Raw genomic sequence first — 21,669 nt, 5'->3', positions numbered from 1 at the left:
TCCTATAATATTGAAAAAATAAGCCTACTTATCAAAGGTAAATGTCTGTAATAATCATACAGGCTCTTACCAATTCAAATGTTTCAATTTCTGGTGAAATAATGAAGTTTGACAGTATAGCTGATTCTTCCAAATTTCTTTTCGAATGTATTTTTCCAGGTAGAACTTCAAATAAAGAGTGACATAATTGACTTATAAATGGGAAAAGTGTTGAATTGAAGGATGCAGTAAAACCACTATTATATCATACAAATCAAACCTCTGAAAAGTGTTCAATGATAAAAGAGATTTTCTCCCTTACTTTCCAAGTAAAAAAAACAATTTGTTCAAAGCTATATCAAATCCTCAACCTAGGCTTGGTTATTTTGCTGCGGTGGTCATCTGCCAACCAGGTGAGATTTTAAAAGCATTTGGTATAATCAATAAACCTGATTGTAAATGTCACCAGTCTTAATATCAAAGAAAAGTTCTTGAATGGAAAGACAAAAATGATTGGAGAATGCGAGCATCGATCTCGCTACCTCTCACATGCTAAGCGAGCGCTCTACCATTTGAGCTAATTCCCCATACCTTCTCACTGATGGAATTAAAATGATCTCTGGAGTACCATGTCTCAACATATTTGTTTTTTTCCATTTCGCTGTGATTTTCTAATCTTTTTTTTCAGGTTTTTAAAGATCTCCTATAATATTGAAAAAATAACCCTACTTATGAAAGGTAAATGTCTGTAATAATCATACAGGCTCTTTCCATTACAAATGTTTCAATTTCTGTTGAAAAAATGAAGTTTGACAGTATAGCTGATTCTTCCAAATTTCTTTTCGAATGTATTTTTGCCAGGTAGAACTTCAAAAAAAGAGTGACATAATTGACTTATAATTGGGAAAAGTGTTGAATTGAAGGATGCAGTAAAACCACTATTATATCATAGAAATCAAACCTCTGAAAACTGTTCAATGATAAAAGAGATTTTCTCCCTTACTTTCCAAGTAAAAAAAACAATTTGTTCAAAGCTATATCAAATCCTCAAACTAGGCTTGGTTATTTTGCTGCGGTGGTCATCTGCCTACCAGCTGAGATTTTAAAGGCCTTTGGTATAATCAATAAACCTGATTGTAAATGTCACCAGTCTTAATATCAAAGAAAAGTTCTTGAATGGAAAGACAAAAATGATTGGAGAATGCGAGCATCGTACTCGCTACCTCTCACACGCTAAGCGAGCGCTCTACCATTTGAGCTAATTCCCCATGCCTTCTCACTGATGGAATTAAATGATCTCTGGAGTACCATGTCTGAACATATTTGTTTTTTTCCATTTCGCTGTGATTTTCTAATCTTTTTTCCCAGGTTTTTAAAGATCTCCTATAATATTGAAAAAATAAGCCTACTTATCAAAGGTAAATGTCTGTAATAATCATACAGGCTCTTACCATTACAAATGTTTCAATTTCTGGTGAAATAATGAAGTTTGACAGTATAGCTGATTCTTCCAAATTTCTTTTCGAATGTATTTTTCCAGGTAGAACTTCAAATAAAGAGTGACATAATTGACTTATAAATGGGAAAAGTGTTGAATTGAAGGATGCAGTAAAACCACTATTATATCATACAAATCAAACCTCTGAAAACTGTTCAATGATAAAAGAGATTTTCTCCCTTACTTTCCAAGTAAAAAAAACAATTTGTTCAAAGCTATATCAAATCCTCAACCTAGGCTTGGTTATTTTGCTGCGGTGCTCATCTGCCAACCAGGTGAGATTTTAAAAGCATTTTGTATAATCAATAAACCTGATTGTAAATGTCACCAGTCTTAATATCAAAGAAAAGTTCTTGAATGGAAAGACAAAAATGATTGGAGAATGCGAGCATCGATCTCGCTACCTCTCACATGCTAAGCGAGCACTCTACCATTTGAGCTAATTCCCCAAACCTTTTCACTAATGGAATTAAAATGATCTCTGGAGTACCATGCCTCAACATATTTGTTTTTTTCCATTTCGCTGTAATTTTCTAATCTTTTTTCCCAGGTTTTTAAAGATTTCCTATAATATTGAAAAAATAAGCCTACTTATCAAGGGTAAATGTCTCTAATAATCATACATGGTCTTTCCATAACAAATGTTTCAATTTCTGGTGAAAAAATTAAGTTTGACAGTATAGCTGATTCTTCCAAATTTCTTTTCGAATGTATTTTTGCCAGGTAGAACTTCAAAAACAAAGTGACATAATTGACTTATAAATGGGAAAAGTGTTGAATTGAAGGATGCAGTAAAACCACTATTATATCATACAAATCAAACCTCTGAAAAGTGTTCAATGTTAATAGAGATTTTCTCCCTTACTTTTAAAGTAAATAAATATTATGTTCAAAGCTATATCAAATCCTCAGCCTAGGCTTGGTTATTTTGCTGCGGTGGTCATCTGCCAACCAGGTGAGATTTTAAAAGCATTTGGTATAATTAATAAACCTGATTGTATATGTCACCAGTCTTAATATCAAAGAAAAGTTCTTGAATGGAAAGACAAAAATGATTGGAGAATGCGAGCATCGATCTCCCTACCTCTCACATGCTAAGCGAGCGCTTTACCATTTGAGCTAATTCCCCATGCCTTCTCACTGATGGAATTAAAATGATCTCTGGAGTACCATGTCTCAACATATTTGTTTTTTTCCATTTCGCTGTGATTTTCTAATCTTTTTTCCCAGGTTTTTAAAGATCTCCTATAATATTGAAAAAATAAGCCTACTTATCAAAGGTAAATGTCTGTAATAATCATACAGGCTCTTTCCATTACAAATGTTTCAATTTCTGGTGAAAAAATGAAGTTTGACAGTATAGCTGATTCTTCCAAATTTCTTTTCGAATGTATTTTTGCCAGGTAGAACTTCAAAAAAAGAGTGACATAATTGACTTATAATTGGGAAAAGTGTTGAATTGAAAGATGCAGTAAAACCACTATTATATCATAGAAATCAAACCTCTGAAAACTGTTCAATGATAAAAGAGATTTTCTCCCTTACTTTCCAAGTAAAAAAAACAATTTGTTCAAAGCTATATCAAATCCTCAAACTAGGCTTGGTTATTTTGCTGCGGTGGTCATCTGCCTACCAGCTGAGATTTTAAAGGCCTTTGGTATAATCAATAAACCTGATTGTAAATGTCACCAGTCTTAATATCAAAGAAAAGTTCTTGAATGGAAAGACAAAAATGATTGGAGAATGCGAGCATCGATCTCGCTACCTCTCACATGCTAAGCGAGCGCTCTACCATTTGAGCTAATTCCTCATGCCTTCTCACTGATGGAATTAAAATGATCTCTGGAGTACCATGTCTCAACATATTTGTTTTTTTCCATTTCGCTGTGATTTTCTAATCTTTTTCCCAGGTTTTTAAAGATCTCCTATAATATTGAAAAAATAAGCCTACTTATCAAAGGTAAATGTCTGTAATAATTATACAGGCTCTTTCCATTACAAATGTTTCAATTTATGGTAAAAAAATGAAGTTTGACAGTATAGCTGATTCTTCCAAATTTCTTTTCGAATGTATTTTTCCAGGTAGAACTTCAAATAAAGAGTGACATAATTGACTTATAAATGGGAAAAGTGTTGAATTATGGATGCAGTAAAACCACTATTATATCATACAAATCAAACCTCTCAAAAGTGTTCAATGATAAAAGAGATTTTCTCCCTTACTTTCCAAGTAAAAAAAACAATTTGTTCAAAGCTATATCAAATCCTCAAACTAGGCTTGGTTATTTTGCTGTGGTGGTCATCTGCCTACCAGCTGAGATTTTAAAGGCCTTTGGTATAATCAATAAACCTGATTGTAAATGTCACCAGTCTTAATATCAAAGAAAAGTTCTTGAATGGAAAGACAAAAATGATTGGAGAATGCGCGCATCGATCTCGCTACCTCTCACATGCTAAGCAAGCACTCTACCATTTGAGCTAATTCCCCAAACCTTTTCACTAATGGAATTAAAATGATCTCTGGAGTACCATGCCTCAACATATTTGTTTTTTTCCATTTCGCTGTGATTTTCTAATCTTTTTCCCAGGTTTTTAAAGATCTCCTATAATATTGAAAAAATAAGCCTACTTATCAAAGGTAAATGTCTGTAATAATTATACAGGCTCTTTCCATTACAAATGTTTCAATTTATGGTAAAAAAATGAAGTTTGACAGTATAGCTGATTCTTCCAAATTTCTTTTCGAATGTGTTTTTGCCAGGTAGAACTTCAAAAAAAGAGTGACATAATTGACTTATAATTGGGAAAAGTGTTGAATTGAAAGATGCAGTAAAACCACTATTATATCATAGAAATCAAACCTCTGAAAACTGTTCAATGATAAAAGAGATTTTCTCCCTTACTTTCCAAGTAAAAAAAACAATTTGTTCAAAGCTATATCAAATCCTCAAACTAGGCTTGGTTATTTTGCTGTGGTGGTCATCTGCCTACCAGCTGAGATTTTAAAGGCCTTTGGTATAATCAATAAACCTGATTGTAAATGTCACCAGTCTTAATATCAAAGAAAAGTTCTTGAATGGAAAGACAAAAATGATTGGAGAATGCGAGCATCGATCTCGCTACCTCTCACATGCTAAGCGAGCGCTCTACCATTTGAGCTAATTCCTCATGCCTTCTCACTGATGGAATTAAAATGATCTCTGGAGTACCATGTCTCAACATATTTGTTTTTTTCCATTTCGCTGTGATTTTCTAATCTTTTTCCCAGGTTTTTAAAGATCTCCTATAATATTGAAAAAATAAGCCTACTTATCAAAGGTAAATGTCTGTAATAATTATACAGGCTCTTTCCATTACAAATGTTTCAATTTATGGTGAAAAAATGAAGTTTGACAGTATAGCTGATTCTTCCAAATTTCTTTTCGAATGTATTTTTGCCAGGTAGAACTTCAAAAACAAAGTGACATAATTGACTTATAAATGGGAAAAGTGTTGAATTGAAGGATGCAGTAAAACCACTATTATATCATACAAATCAAACCTCTGAAAAGTGTTCAATGTTAATAGAGATTTTCTCCCTTACTTTTAAAGTAAATAAATATTATGTTCAAAGCTATATCAAATCCTCAGCCTAGGCTTGGTTATTTTGCTGCGGTGGTCATCTGCCAACCAGGTGAGATTTTAAAAGCATTTGGTATAATTAATAAACCTGATTGTATATGTCACCAGTCTTAATATCAAAGAAAAGTTCTTGAATGGAAAGACAAAAATGATTGGAGAATGCGAGCATCGATCTCGCTACCTCTCACATGCTAAGCGAGCGCTCTACCATTTGAGCTAATTCCCCATGCCTGCTCACTGAGGGAATTGAAATGATCTCTGGAGTATCATGTCTCAACATATTTGATTGTTTCCATTTCGCTGTGATTTTCTAATCTTTTTTCCCAGGTTTTTAAAGATTTCCTATAATATTGAAAAAATAAGCCTACTTATCAAAGGTAAATGTCTGTAATAATCATACAGGCTCTTTCCATTACAAATGTTTCAATTTCTGGTGAAAAAATGAAGTTTGACAGTATAGCTGATTCTTCCAAATTTCTTTTCGAATGTATTTTTGCCAGGTAGAACTTCAAAAAAAGAGTGACATAATTGACTTATAATTGGGAAAAGTGTTGCATTGAAAGATGCAGTAAAACCACTATTATATCATAGAAATCAAACCTCTGAAAACTGTTCAATGATAAAAGAGATTTTCTCCCTTACTTTCCAAGTAAAAAAAACAATTTGTTCAAAGCTATATCAAATCCTCAAACTAGGCTTGGTTATTTTGCTGCGGTGGTCATCTGCCTACCAGCTGAGATTTTAAAGGCCTTTGGTATAATCAATAAACCTGATTGTAAATGTCACCAGTCTTAATATCAAAGAAAAGTTCTTGAATGGAAAGACAAAAATGATTGGAGAATGCGAGCATCGATCTCGCTACCTCTCACATGCTAAGCGAGCGCTCTACCATTTGAGCTAATTCCTCATGCCTTCTCACTGATGGAATTAAAATGATCTCTGGAGTACCATGTCTCAACATATTTGTTTTTTTCCATTTCGCTGTGATTTTCTAATCTTTTTCCCAAGTTTTTAAAGATCTCCTATAATATTGAAAAAATAAGCCTACTTATCAAAGGTAAATGTCTGTAATAATTATACAGGCTCTTTCCATTACAAATGTTTCAATTTATGGTAAAAAAATGAAGTTTGACAGTATAGCTGATTCTTCCAAATTTCTTTTCGAATGTATTTTTCCAGGTAGAACTTCAAATAAAGAGTGACATAATTGACTTATAAATGGGAAAAGTGTTGAATTATGGATGCAGTAAAACCACTATTATATCATACAAATCAAACCTCTGAAAAGTGTTCAATGATAAAAGAGATTTTCTCCCTTACTTTCCAAGTAAAAAAAACAATTTGTTCAAAGCTATATCAAATCCTCAACCTAGGCTTGGTTATTTTGCTGCGGTGGTCATCTGCCTACCAGCTGAGATTGTAAAGGCCTTTGGTATAATCAATAAACCTGATTGTAAATGTCACCAGTCTTAATATCAAAGAAAAGTTCTTGAATGGACGGACAAAAATGAATGGAGAATGCAAGCATTGATCTTGCTACCTCTCGCATGCTAAGCGAGCGCTCTACCATTTGAGCTAATTCCCCATGCCTGCTCACTGAGGGAATTGAAATGATCTCTGGAGTATCATGTCTCAACATATTTGATTGTTTCCATTTCGCTGTGATTTTCTAATCTTTTTTCCCAGGTTTTTAAAGATTTCCTATAATATTGAAAAAATAAGCCTACTTATCAAAGGTAAATGTCTGTAATAATCATACAGGCTCTTTCCATTACAAATGTTTAAATTTCTGGTGAAAAAATGAAGTTTGACAGTATAGCTGATTCTTCCAAATTTCTTTTCGAATGTATTTTTGCCAGGTAGAACTTCAAAAAAAGAGTGACATAATTGACTTATAATTGGGAAAAGTGTTGAATTGAAAGATGCAGTAAAACCACTATTATATCATAGAAATCAAACCTCTGAAAACTGTTCAATGATAAAAGAGATTTTCTCCCTTACTTTCCAAGTAAAAAAAACAATTTGTTCAAAGCTATATCAAATCCTCAAACTAGGCTTGGTTATTTTGCTGTGGTGGTCATCTGCCTACCAGCTGAGATTTTAAAGGCCTTTGGTATAATCAATAAACCTGATTGTAAATGTCACCAGTCTTAATATCAAAGAAAAGTTCTTGAATGGAAAGACAAAAATGATTGGAGAATGCGCGCATCGATCTCGCTACCTCTCACATGCTAAGCGAGCACTCTACCATTTGAGCGAATTCCCCAAACCTTTTCACTAATGGAATTAAAATGATCTCTGGAGTACCATGCCTCAACATATTTGTTTTTTTCCATTTCGCTGTAATTTTCTAATCTTTTTTCCCAGGTTTTTAAAGATTTCCTATAATATTGAAAAAATAAGCCTACTTATCAAGGGTAAATGTTTTTAATAATCATACATGGTCTTTCCATAACAAATGTTTCAATTTCTGGTGAAAAAATTAAGTTTGACAGTATAGCTGATTCTTCCAAATTTCTTTTCGAATGTATTTTTGCCAGGTAGAACTTCAAAAACAAAGTGACATAATTGACTTATAAATGGGAAAAGTGTTGAATTGAAGGATGCAGTAAAACCACTATTATATCATACAAATCAAACCTCTGAAAAGTGTTCAATGTTAATAGAGATTTTCTCCCTTACTTTTAAAGTAAATAAATATTATGTTCAAAGCTATATCAAATCCTCAGCCTAGGCTTGGTTATTTTGCTGCGGTGGTCATCTGCCAACCAGGTGAGATTTTAAAAGCATTTGGTATAATTAATAAACCTGATTGTATATGTCACCAGTCTTAATATCAAAGAAAAGTTCTTGAATGGAAAGACAAAAATGATTGGAGAATGCGAGCATCGATCTCGCTACCTCTCACATGCTAAGCGAGCGCTTTACCATTTGAGCTAATTCCCCATGCCTTCTCACTGATGGAATTAAAATGATCTCTGGAGTACCATGTCTCAACATATTTGATTTTTCCATTTCGCTGTGATTTTCTAATCTTTTTTCCCAGGTTTTTAAAGATCTCCTATAATATTGAAAAAATAAGCCTACTTATCAAAGGTAAATGTCTGTAATAATCATACAGGCTCTTTCCATTACAAATGTTTCAATTTCTGGTGAAAAAATGAAGTTTGACAGTATAGCTGATTCTTCCAAATTTCTTTTCGAATGTATTTTTGCCAGGTAGAACTTCAAAAAAAGAGTGACATAATTGACTTATAATTGGGAAAAGTGTTGAATTGAAAGATGCAGTAAAACCACTATTATATCATAGAAATCAAACCTCTGAAAACTGTTCAATGATAAAAGAGATTTTCTCCCTTACTTTCCAAGTAAAAAAAACAATTTGTTCAAAGCTATATCAAATCCTCAAACTAGGCTTGGTTATTTTGCTGCGGTGGTCATCTGCCTACCAGCTGAGATTTTAAAGGCCTTTGGTATAATCAATAAACCTGATTGTAAATGTCACCAGTCTTAATATCAAAGAAAAGTTCTTGAATGGAAAGACAAAAATGATTGGAGAATGCGAGCATCGATCTCGCTACCTCTCACATGCTAAGCGAGCGCTCTACCATTTGAGCTAATTCCTCATGCCTTCTCACTGATGGAATTAAAATGATCTCTGGAGTACCATGTCTCAACATATTTGTTTTTTTACATTTCGCTGTGATTTTCTAATCTTTTTCCCAGGTTTTTAAAGATCTCCTATAATACTGAAAAAATAAGCCTACTTATCAAAGGTAAATGTCTGTAATAATTATACAGGCTCTTTCCATTACAAATGTTTCAATTTATGGTGAAAAAATGAAGTTTGACAGTATAGCTGATTCTTCCAAATTTCTTTTCGAATGTATTTTTCCAGGTAGAACTTCAAATAAAGAGTGACATAATTGACTTATAAATGGGAAAAGTGTTGAATTATGGATGCAGTAAAACCACTATTATATCATACAAATCAAACCTCTGAAAAGTGTTCAATGATAAAAGAGATTTTCTCCCTTACTTTCCAAGTAAAAAAAACAATTTGTTCAAAGCTATATCAAATCCTCAACCTAGGCTTGGTTATTTTGCTGCGGTGGTCATCTGCCTACCAGCTGAGATTGTAAAGGCCTTTGGTATAATCAATAAACCTGATTGTAAATGTCACCAGTCTTAATATCAAAGAAAAGTTCTTGAATGGACGGACAAAAATGAATGGAGAATGCAAGCATTGATCTTGCTACCTCTCGCATGCTAAGCGAGCGCTCTACCATTTGAGCTAATTCCCCATGCCTGCTCACTGAGGGAATTGAAATGATCTCTGGAGTATCATGTCTCAACATATTTGATTGTTTCCATTTCGCTGTGATTTTCTAATCTTTTTTCCCAGGTTTTTAAAGATTTCCTATAATATTGAAAAAATAAGCCTACTTATCAAAGGTAAATGTCTGTAATAATCATACAGGCTCTTTCCATTACAAATGTTTCAATTTCTGGTGAAAAAATGAAGTTTGACAGTATAGCTGATTCTTCCAAATTTCTTTTCGAATGTATTTTTGCCAGGTAGAACTTCAAAAAAAGAGTGACATAATTGACTTATAATTGGGAAAAGTGTTGAATTGAAAGATGCAGTAAAACCACTATTATATCATAGAAATCAAACCTCTGAAAACTGTTCAATGATAAAAGAGATTTTCTCCCTTACTTTCCAAGTAAAAAAAACAATTTGTTCAAAGCTATATCAAATCCTAAAACTAGGCTTGGTTATTTTGCTGCGGTGGTCATCTGCCTACCAGCTGAGATTTTAAAGGCCTTTGGTATAATCAATAAACCTGATTGTAAATGTCACCAGTCTTAATATCAAAGAAAAGTTCTTGAATGGAAAGACAAAAATGATTGGAGAATGCGAGCATCGATCTCGCTACCTCTCACATGCTAAGCGAGCGCTCTACCATTTGAGCTAATTCCCCATGCCTGCTCACTGAGGAAATTGAAATGATCTCTGGAGTATCATGTCTCAACATATTTGATTGTTTCCATTTCACTGTGATTTTCTAATCTTTTTTCCCAGGTTTTTAAAGATTTCCTATAATATTGAAAAAATAAGCCTACTTATCAAGGGTAAATGTCTGTAATAATCATACAGGCTCTTTCCATAACAAATGTTTCAATTTCTGGTGAAATAATGAAGTTTGACTGTATAGCTGATTCTTCCAAATTTCTTTTCGAATGTATTTTTCCCGGTAGAACTTCAAATAAAGAGTCACATAATTGACTTATAAATGGGAAAAGTGTTGAATTGAAGGATGCAGTAAAACCACTATTATATCATATAAATCAAACCTCTGAAAAGTGTTCAATGATAAAAGAGATTTTCTCCCTTACTTTTAAAGTAAATAAATAATATGTTTCAAAGCTATATCAAATCCTCAGCCTAGGCTTTGTTATTTTGCTGCGGTGCTCATCTGCCAACCAGGTGAGATTTTAAAAGCATTTGGTATAATTAATAAACCTGATTGTATATGTCACCAGTCTTAATATCAAAGAAAAGTTCTTGAATGGAAAGACAAAAATGATTGGAGAATGCGAGCATCGATCTCGCTACCTCTCACATGCTAAGCGAGCGCTCTACCATTTGAGCTAATTCCCCATGCCTTCTCACTGATGGAATTAAAATGATCTCTGGAGTACCATGTCTCAACATATTTGTTTTTTTCCATTTCGCTGTGATTTTCTAATCTTTTTTCCCAGGTTTTTAAAGATTTCCTATAATATTGAAAAAATAAGCCTACTTATCAAAGGTAAATGTCTGTAATAATCATACAGGCTCTTACCATTAGAAATGTTTCAAATTCTGGTGAAATAATGAGGTTTGACAGTATAGGCTGATTCTTCCAAATTTCTTTTCGAATGTATTTTTCCAGGTAGAACTTCAAATAAAGAGTGACATAATTGACTTATAAATGGGGAAAGTGTTGAATTGAAGGATGCAGTAAAACCACTATTATATCATACAAATCATTCCTCTGAAAAGTGTTCAATGATAAAAGATATTTTCTCCCTTACTTTCCAAGTAAAAAAACCAATTTGTTCAAAGCTATATCAAATCCTCAACCTAGGCTTGGTTATTTTGCTGCGGTGATCATCTGCCTACCAGCTGAGATTTTAAAGGCCTTTGGTATAATCAATAAACCTGATTGTAAATGTCACCAGTCTTAATATCAAAAGAAAAGTTCTTGAATGGAAAGACAAAAATGATTGGAGAATGCGAGCATCGATCTCACTACCTCTCACATGCTAAGCGAGCGCTCTACCATTTGAGCTAATTCCCATTCCTTCTCACTGATGGAATTAAAATGATCTCTGGAGTACCATGTCTCAACATATTTGTTTTTTCCATTTCGCTGTGATTTTCTAATCTTTTTTCCCAGGTTTTTAAAGATTTCCTATAATATTGAAAAAATAAGCCTACTTATCCAAGGTAAATGTCTGTAATAATCATACAGGCTCTTTCCATTACAAATGTTTCAATTTATGGTGAAAAAATGAAGTTTGACAGTATAGCTGATTCTTCCAAATTTCTTTTCGAATGTATTTTTGCCAGGTAGAACTTCAAAAACAAAGTGACATAATTGACTTATAAATGGGAAAACGTGTTGAATTGAAGGATGCAGTAAAACCACTATTACATCATACAAATCAAACCTCTGAAAAGTGTTCAATGTTAATAGAGATTTTCTCCCTTACTTTTAAAGTAAATAAATAATATGTTCAAAGCTATATCAAATCCTCAGCCTAGGCTTGGTTATTTTGCTGCGGTGCTCTTCTGCCAACCAGGTGAGATTTTAAAAGCATTTGGTATAATTAATAAACCTGATTGTATATGTCACCAGTCTTAATATCAAAGAAAAGTTCTTGAATGGAAAGACAAAAATGATTGGAGAATGCGAGCATCGATCTTGCTACCTCTCACATGCTAAGCGAGCGCTCTACCATTTGAGCTAATTCCCCATGCCTTCTCACTGATGGAATTAAAATGATCTCTGGAGTACTATGTCTCAACATATTTGTTTTTTCCCATTTCGCTGTGATTTTCTAATCTTTTTTCCCAGGTTTTTAAAGATTTCCTATAATATTGAAAAAATAAGCCTTCTTATCAAGGGTAAATGTCTGTAATAATCATACATGCTCTTTCCATAACAAATGTTTCAATTTCTGGTTAAAAAATTAAGTTTGACAGTAAAGCTGATTCTTCCAAATTTCTTTTCGAATGTATTTTTGCCAGGTAGAACTTCAAAAAAAGAGTGACATAATTGACTTATAATTGGAAAAGTGTTGAATTGAAGGATGCAGTAAAACCACTATTATATCATAGAAATCAAACCTCTGAAAACTGTTCAATGATAAAAGAGATTTTCTCCCTTACTTTCCAAGTAAAAAAAAACAATTTGTTCAAAGCTATATCAAATCCTCTACCTAGGCTTGGTTATTTTGCTGCGGTGGTCATCTGCCTACCAGCTGAGATTTTAAAGGCCTTTGGTATAATCAATAAACCTGATTGTAAATGTCACCAGTCTTAATATCAAAGAAAAGTTCTTGAATGGAAAGACAAAAATGATTGGAGAATGCGAGCATCGATCTCGCTACCTCTCACATGCTAAGCAAGCGCTCTACCATTTGAGCTAATTCCCCATGCCTTCTCACTGATGGAATTAAAATGATCTCTGGAGTACCATGTCTGAACTTATTTGTTTTTTTCCATTTCGCTGTGATTTTCTAATCTTTTTTCCCAGGTTGTTTAAAGATCTCCTATAATATTGAAAAAATAAGCCTACTTATCAAAGGTAAATGTCTGTAATAATCATACAGGCTCTTTCCATTACAAATGTTACAATTTCTGGTGAAATAATGAAGTTTGACAGTATAGCTGATTCTTCCAAATTTCTTTTCGAATGTATTTTCCCAGGTAGAACTTCAAAAAAAGAGTGACATAATTGACTTATAATTGGGAAAAGTGTTGAATTGAAGGATGCAGTAAAACCACAATTATATCATAGAAATTGAACATCTGAAAAGTGTTCAATGTTAAAAGAGATTTTCTCCCTTACTTTCCAAGTAAAAAAACAATATGTTCAAAGCTATATCAAATCCCTCAACCTAGGCTTGGATATTTTCTGCGGTGGTCATCTGCCTACCAGCTGAGATTTTAAAGGTCTTTGGTATAATCAATAAACCTGATTGTAAATGTGACCAGTCTTAATATCAAAGAAAAGTTCTTGAATGGACAGACAAAAATGTTTGGAGATTGTGAGCATCGATCTAGCTACCTCTCTCATGCGAAGTGAGTGCTCTACCATTTCAGCTAATTCCCCATGCCTTCTCACTGAGGGAATTGAAATGATCTCTGGAGTATCATGTCTCAAAAAGTTTGATTGTTTCAATTTCTCTGTCATTTCTAATCTTTTTTCCCAGGTTTTTAAAGATCTCCTATAATATTAAAAAAATAAGCCTACTTATCAAGGGTAAATGTCTGTAATAATCATACAGGCTCTTTCCATTACAAATGTTTCAATTTCTGGTGAAATAATGAAGTTTGACTGTATAGCTGATTCTTCCAAATTTCTTTTCGAATGTATTTTTCCAGGTAGAACTTTAAATAAAGAGTGACATAATTGACTTATAAATGGGAAAAGTGTTAAATTGAAGGATACAGTAAAACCACTATTATATCATACAAATCAAACCTCTGAAAAGTGTTTAATGTTAAAAGAGATTTTCTCCCTGACTTTCAAAGTAAATAAATAATATATTCAAAGCTATATCAAATCCTCAACCTAGGCTTGGTTATTTTGCTGCGGTGGTCATCAGCCTACCAGCTGAGATTTTAAAGGCCTTTGGTATAATCAATAAACCTGATTGTAAATGTCACCAGTCTTAATTTCAAAGAAAAGTTCTTGAATGGACAGACAAAAATCTTTGGAGAATACAAGCATCGATCTCGCTACCTCTTGCATGCAAAGCGAGCGCTCTACCATTTCAGCCAATTCCCCATGCCTACTCACTTAGGGAAATGAAATTATCTCTGGAGTATCATGTCTCAACAAATTTGATTGTTTCCATTTCTCTGTGATTTCTTATCTTTTTCCCCAGGTTTTTAAAGATTTCCTAAAATATAGAAAAAATAAGCCTACTTATCAAGGGTAAATGTCTGTAATAATCATACAGGCTCTTTCCATTATAAATGTTTCAATTTCTGGTGAAAAAATGAAGTTTGACAGTATAGCTGATTCTTCCAAATTTCTTTTCGAATGTATTTTTGCCAGGTAGAACTTTAAAAAAAGAGTGACATAATTGACTTATAATTGGGAAAAGTGTTGAATTGAAGGATGCAGTAAAACCACAGTTATATCATAGAAATTGAACCTCTGAAAAGTGTTCAATGATAAAAGAGATTTTCTCCCTTACTTTCCAAGTAAAAAAACAATATGTTCAAAGCTATATCAAATCCTCAACCTAGGCTTGGTTATTTTGCTGCGGTGGTCATCTGCCTACCAGCTGAGATTTTAAAGGCCTTTGGTATAATCAATAAACCTGATTATAAATGTCACCAGTCTTAATTTCAAAGAAAAGTTCTTGAATGGACAGACAAAAATCTTTGGAGAATGCAAGCATCGATCTCGCTACCTCTCGCATGCAAAGCAAGCACTCTACCATTTCAGCTAATTCCCCATGCCTACTCACTTAGGGAAATGAAATGATCTCTGGAGTATCATGTCTCAACAAATTTGATTGTTTCCATTTCTCTGTGATTTCTTATCTTTTTCCCCAGGTTTTTAAAGATTTCCTATAATATAGAAAAAATAAGCCTACTTATCAAGGGTAAATGTCTGTAATAATCATACAGGCTCTTTCCATTATAAATGTTTCAATTTCTGGTGAAAAAATGAAGTTTGACAGTATAGCTGATTCTTCCAAATTTCTTTTCGAATGTATTTTTGCCAGGTAGAACTTCAAAAAAAGAGTGACATAATTGACTTATAATTAGGAAAAGTGTTGAATTGAAGGATGCAGTAAAACCACAATTATATCATAGAAATTGAACCTCTGAAAAGTGTTCAATGTTAAAAGAGATTTTCTTCCTGACTTTCAAAGTAAATAAATAATATGTTCAAAGCTATATCAAATCCTCAACCTAGGCTTGGTTATTTTGCTGCGGTGGTCATCTGCCTACCAGCTGAGATTTTAAAGGCCTTTGGTATAATCAATAAACCTGATTGTAAATGTCACCAGTCTTAATTTCAAAGAAAAGTTCTTGAATGGACAGACAAAAATGATTGGAGAATGCGAGCATCGATCTCGCTAACTCTCACATGCGAAGTGAGTGCTCTACCATTTGAGCTAATTCCCCATGCCTTCTCACTGAGGGAATTGAAATGATCTCTGGAGTATCATGTCTCAACAAATTTGATTGTTTCCATTTATCTGTGATTTCTTATCTTTTTTCCCAGGTTTTTAAAGATTTCCTATAATATAGAAAAAATAAGCCTACTTATCAAGGGTAAATGTCTGTAATAATCATACAGGCTCTTTCCATTATAAATGTTTCAATTTCTGGTGAAAAAATGAAGTTTGACAGTATAGCTGATTCTTCCAAATTTCTTTTCGAATGTATTTTTGCCAGGTAGAACTTCAAAAAAAGAGTGACATAATTGACTTATAATTGGGAAAAGTGTTGAATTGAAGGATGCAGTAAAACCACAATTATATCATACAAATTGAACCTCTGAAAAGTGTTCAATGTTAAAAGAGATTTTCTCCCTGACTTTCAAAGTAAATAAATAATATGTTCAAAGCTATATCAAATCCTCAACCTAGGCTGTAATGTCTGTAATAATCATACAGGCTCTTTCCATTATAAATGTTTCAATTTCTGGTGAAAAAATGAAGTTTGACAGTATAGCTGATTCTTCCAAATTTCTTTTCGAATGTATTTTTGCCAGGTAGAACTTCAAAAAAAGAGTGACATAATTGACTTATAATTGGGAAAAGTGTTGAATTGAAGGATGCAGTAAAACCACAATTATATCATACAAATTGAACCTCTGAAAAGTGTTCAATGTTAAAAGAGATTTTCTCCCTGACTTTCAAAGTAAATAAATAATATGTTCAAAGCTATATCAAATCCTCAACCTAGGCTTGGTTATTTTGCTGCAGTGGTCATCTGCCTACCAGCTGAGATTTTAAAGGCCTTTGGTATAATCAATAAACCTGATTTTAAATGTCACCAGTCTTAATTTCAAAGAAAAGGTCTTGAATGGACAGACAAAAATGATTGGAGAATGCGAGCATCGATCTCGCTACCTCTCACATGCGAAGTGAGTGCTCTACCATTTGAGCTAATTCCCCATGCCTTCTCACTGAGGGAATTGAAATGATCTCTGGAGTATCATGTCTCAACAAATTTGATTGTTTCCATTTATCTGTGATTTCTTATCTTTTTTCCCAGGTTTTTAAAGATTTCCTATAATATAGAAAAAATAAGCCTACTTATCAAGGGTAAATGTCTGTAATAATCATACAGGCTCTTTCCATTACAAATGTTTCAATTTCTGGTGAAAAAATGAAGTTTGACAGTATAGCTGATTCTTCCAAATTTCTTTTCGAATGTATTTTTGCCAGGTAGAACTTCAAAAAAAGAGTGACATAATTGACTTATAATTGGGAAAAGTGTTGAATTGAAGGATGCAGTAAAACCACAATTATATCATACAAATTGAACCTCTGAAAAGTGTTCAATGTTAAAAGAGATTTTCTCCCTGACTTTCAAAGTAAATAAATAATATGTTCAAAGCTATATCAAATCCTCAACCTAGGCTTGGTTATTTTGCTGCGGTGGTCATCTGCCTACCAGCTGAGATTTTAAAGGCCTTTGGTATAATCAATAAACCTGATTATAAATGTCACCAGTCTTAATTTCAAAGAAAAGTTCTTGAATGGACAGACAAAAATCTTTGGAGAATGCAAGCATCGATCTCGCTACCTCTCGCATGCAAAGCGAGCACTCTACCATTTCAGCTAATTCCCCATGCCTACTCACTTAGGGAAATGAAATGATCTCTGGAGTATCATGTCTCAACAAATTTGATTGTTTCCATTTCTCTGTGATTTCTTATCTTTTTCCCCAGGTTTTTAAAGATTTCCTATAATATAGAAAAAATAAGCCTACTTATCAAGGGTAAATGTCTGTAATAATCATACAGGATCTTTCCATTACAAATGTTTCAATTTCTGGAGAATAAATGAAGTTTGACAGTATAGCTGATTCTTCTAAATTTCTTTTCGAATGTATTTTTGCCAGGTAGAACTTCAAAAAAAGAGTGACATAATTGACTTATAATTGGGAAAAGTGTTGAATTGAAGGATGCAGTAAAACCACAATTATATCATAGAAATTGAACCTCTGAAAAGTGTTCAATGTTAAAAGAGATTTTCTCCCTGACTTTCAAAGTAAATAAATAATATGTTCAAAGCTATATCAAATCCTCAACCTAGGCTTGGTTATTTTGCTGCGGTGGTCATCTGCCTACCAGCTGAGATTTTAAAGGCCTTTGGTATAATCAATAAACCTGATTGTAAATGTCACCAGTCTTAATTTCAAAGAAAAGTTCTTGAATGGACAGACAAAAATGATTGGAGAATGCGAGCATCGATCTCGCTAACTCTCACATGCGAAGTGAGTGCTCTACCATTTGAGCTAATTCCCCATGCCTTCTCACTGAGGGAATTGAAATGATCTCTGGAGTATCATGTCTCAACAAATTTGATTGTTTCCATTTATCTGTGATTTCTTATCTTTTTTCCCAGGTTTTTAAAGATTTCCTATAATATAGAAAAAATAAGCCTACTTATCAAGGGTAAATGTCTGTAATAATCATACAGGCTCTTTCCATTATAAATGTTTCAATTTCTGGTGAAAAAATGAAGTTTGACAGTATAGCTGATTCTTCCAAATTTCTTTTCGAATGTATTTTTGCCAGGTAGAACTTCAAAAAAAGAGTGACATAATTGACTTATAATTGGGAAAAGTGTTGAATTGAAGGATGCAGTAAAACCACAATTATATCATACAAATTGAACCTCTGAAAAGTGTTCAATGTTAAAAGAGATTTTCTCCCTGACTTTCAAAGTAAATAAATAATATGTTCAAAGCTATATCAAATCCTCAACCTAGGCTGTAATGTCTGTAATAATCATACAGGCTCTTTCCATTATAAATGTTTCAATTTCTGGTGAAAAAATGAAGTTTGACAGTATAGCTGATTCTTCCAAATTTCTTTTCGAATGTATTTTTGCCAGGTAGAACTTCAAAAAAAGAGTGACATAATTGACTTATAATTGGGAAAAGTGTTGAATTGAAGGATGCAGTAAAACCACAATTATATCATACAAATTGAACCTCTGAAAAGTGTTCAATGTTAAAAGAGATTTTCTCCCTGACTTTCAAAGTAAATAAATAATATGTTCAAAGCTATATCAAATCCTCAACCTAGGCTTGGTTATTTTGCTGCGGTGGTCATCTGCCTACCAGCTGAGATTTTAAAGGCCTTTGGTATAATCAATAAACCTGATTGTAAATGTCACCAGTCTTAATTTCAAAGAAAAGTTCTTGAATGGACAGACAAAAATGATTGGAGAATGCGAGCATCGATCTCGCTACCTCTCACATGCAAAGTGAGTGCTCTACCATTTGAGCTAATTCCCCATGCCTTCTCACAGAGGGAATTGAAATGATCTCTGGAGTATCATGTCTCAACAAATTTGATTGTTTCCATTTATCTGTGATTTCTTATCTTTTTTCCCAGGTTTTTAAAGATTTCCTATAATATAGAAAAAATAAGCCTACTTATCAAGGGTAAATGTCTGTAATAATCATACAGGCTCTTTCCATTACAAATGTTTCAATTTCTGGTGAAAAAATGAAGTTTGACAGTATAGCTGATTCTTCCAAATTTCTTTTCGAATGTATTTTTGCCAGGTAGAACTTCAAAAAAAGAGTGACATAATTGACTTATAATTGGGAAAAGTGTTGAATTGAAGGATGCAGTAAAACCACAATTATATCATACAAATTGAACCTCTGAAAAGTGTTCAATGTTAAAAGAGATTTTCTCCCTGACTTTCAAAGTAAATAAATAATATGTTCAAAGCTATATCAAATCCTCAACCTAGGCTTGGTTATTTTGCTGCGGTGGTCATCTGCCTACCAGCTGAGATTTTAAAGGCCTTTGGTATAATCAATAAACCTGATTATAAATGTCACCAGTCTTAATTTCAAAGAAAAGTTCTATAATGGACAGACAAAAATCTTTGGAGAATGCAAGCATCGATCTCGCTACCTCTCGCATGCAAAGCGAGCACTCTACCATTTCAGCTAATTCCCCATGCCTACTCACTTAGGGAAATGAAATGATCTCTGGAGTATCATGTCTCAACAAATTTGATTGTTTCCATTTCTCTGTGATTTCTTATCTTTTTCCCCAGGTTTTTAAAGATTTCCTATAATATAGAAAAAATAAGCCTACTTATCAAGGGTAAATGTCTGTAATAATCATACAGGCTCTTTCCATTATAAATGTTTCAATTTCTGGTGAAAAAATTAAGTTTGACAGTATAGCTGATTCTTCCAAATTTCTTTTCGAATGTATTTTTGCCAGGTAGAACTTCAAAAAAAGAGTGACATAATTGACTTATAATTGGGAAAAGTGTTGAATTGAAGGATGCAGTAAAACCACAATTATATCATACAAATTGAACCTCTGAAAAGTGTTCAATGTTAAAAGAGATTTTCTCCCTGACTTTCAAAGTAAATAAATAATATGTTCAAAGCTATATCAAATCCTCAACCTAGGCTTGGTTATTTTGCTGCGGTGGTCATCTGCCTACCAGCTGAGATTTTAAAGGCCTTTGGTATAATCAATAAACCTAATTGTAAATGTCACCAGTCTTAATTTCAAAGAAAAGTTCTTGAATGGACAGACAAAAATGATTGGAGAATGCGAGCATCGATCTTGCTACCTCTCACATGCGAAGTGAGTGCTCTACCATTTGAGCTAATTCCCCATGCCTTCTCACTTAGGGAAATGAAATGATCTCTGGAGTATCATGTCTCAACAAATTTGATTGTTTCCATTTCTCTGTGATTTCTTATCTTTTTCCCCAGGTTTTTAAAGATTTCCTATAATATAGAAAAAATAAGCCTACTTATCAAGGGTAAATGTCTGTAATAATCATACAGGCTCTTTCCATTATAAATGTTTCAATTTCTGGTGAAAAAATTAAGTTTGACAGTATAGCTGATTCTTCCAAATTTCTTTTCGAATGTATTTTTGCCAGGTAGAACTTCAAAAAAAGAGTGACATAATTGACTTATAATTGGGAAAAGTGTTGAATTGAAGGATGCAGTAAAACCACAATTATATCATACAAATTGAACCTCTGAAAAGTGTTCAATGTTAAAAGAGATTTTCTCCCTGACTTTCAAAGTAAATAAATAATATGTTCAAAGCTATATCAAATCCTCAACCTAGGCTTGGTTATTTTGCTGCGGTGGTCATCTGCCTACCAGCTGAGATTTTAAAGGCCTTTGGTATAATCAATAAACCTAATTGTAAATGTCACCAGTCTTAATTTCAAAGAAAAGTTCTTGAATGGACAGACAAAAATGATTGGAGAATGCGAGCATCGATCTTGCTACCTCTCACATGCGAAGTGAGTGCTCTACCATTTGAGCTAATTCCCCATGCCTTCTCACTGAGGGAATTGAAATGATCTCTGGAGTATCATGTCTCAACAAATTTGATTGTTTCCATTTATCTGTGATTTCTTATCTTTTTTCCCAGGTTTTTAAAGATTTCCTATAATATAGAAAAAATAAGCCTACTTATCAAGGGTAAATGTCTGTAATAATCATACAGGCTCTTTCCATTACAAATGTTTCAATTTCTGGTGAAAAAATGAAGTTTGACAGTATAGCTGATTCTTCCAAATTTCTTTTCGAATGTATTTTTGCCAGGTAGAACTTCAAAAAAAGAGTGACATAATTGACTTATAATTGGGAAAAGTGTTGAATTGAAGGATGCAGTAAAACCACAATTATATCATACAAATTGAACCTCTGAAAAGTGTTCAATGATAAAAGAGATTTTCTCCCTGACTTTCAAAGTAAATAAATAATATGTTCAAAGCTATATCAAATCCTCAACCTAGGCTTGGTTATTTTGCTGCGGTGGTCATCTGCCTACCAGCTGAGATTTTAAAGGCCTTTGGTATAATCAATAAACCTGATTGTAAATGTCACCAGTCTTAATTTCAAAGAAAAGTTCTTGAATGGACAGACAAAAATGATTGGAGAATGCGAGCATCGATCTCGCTACCTCTCACATGCGAAGTGAGTGCTCTACCATTTGAGCTAATTCCCCATGCCTTCTCACTGAGGGAATTGAAATAATCTCTGGAGTATCATGTCTCAACAAATTTGATTGTTTCCATTTATCTGT

This window comes from Mixophyes fleayi, chromosome 3 (genome assembly GCF_038048845.1).
Source record: "Mixophyes fleayi isolate aMixFle1 chromosome 3, aMixFle1.hap1, whole genome shotgun sequence".
NCBI lineage: Eukaryota > Metazoa > Chordata > Amphibia > Anura > Limnodynastidae > Mixophyes > Mixophyes fleayi.
Note: the sequence above shows the minus strand (reverse complement) of the source record.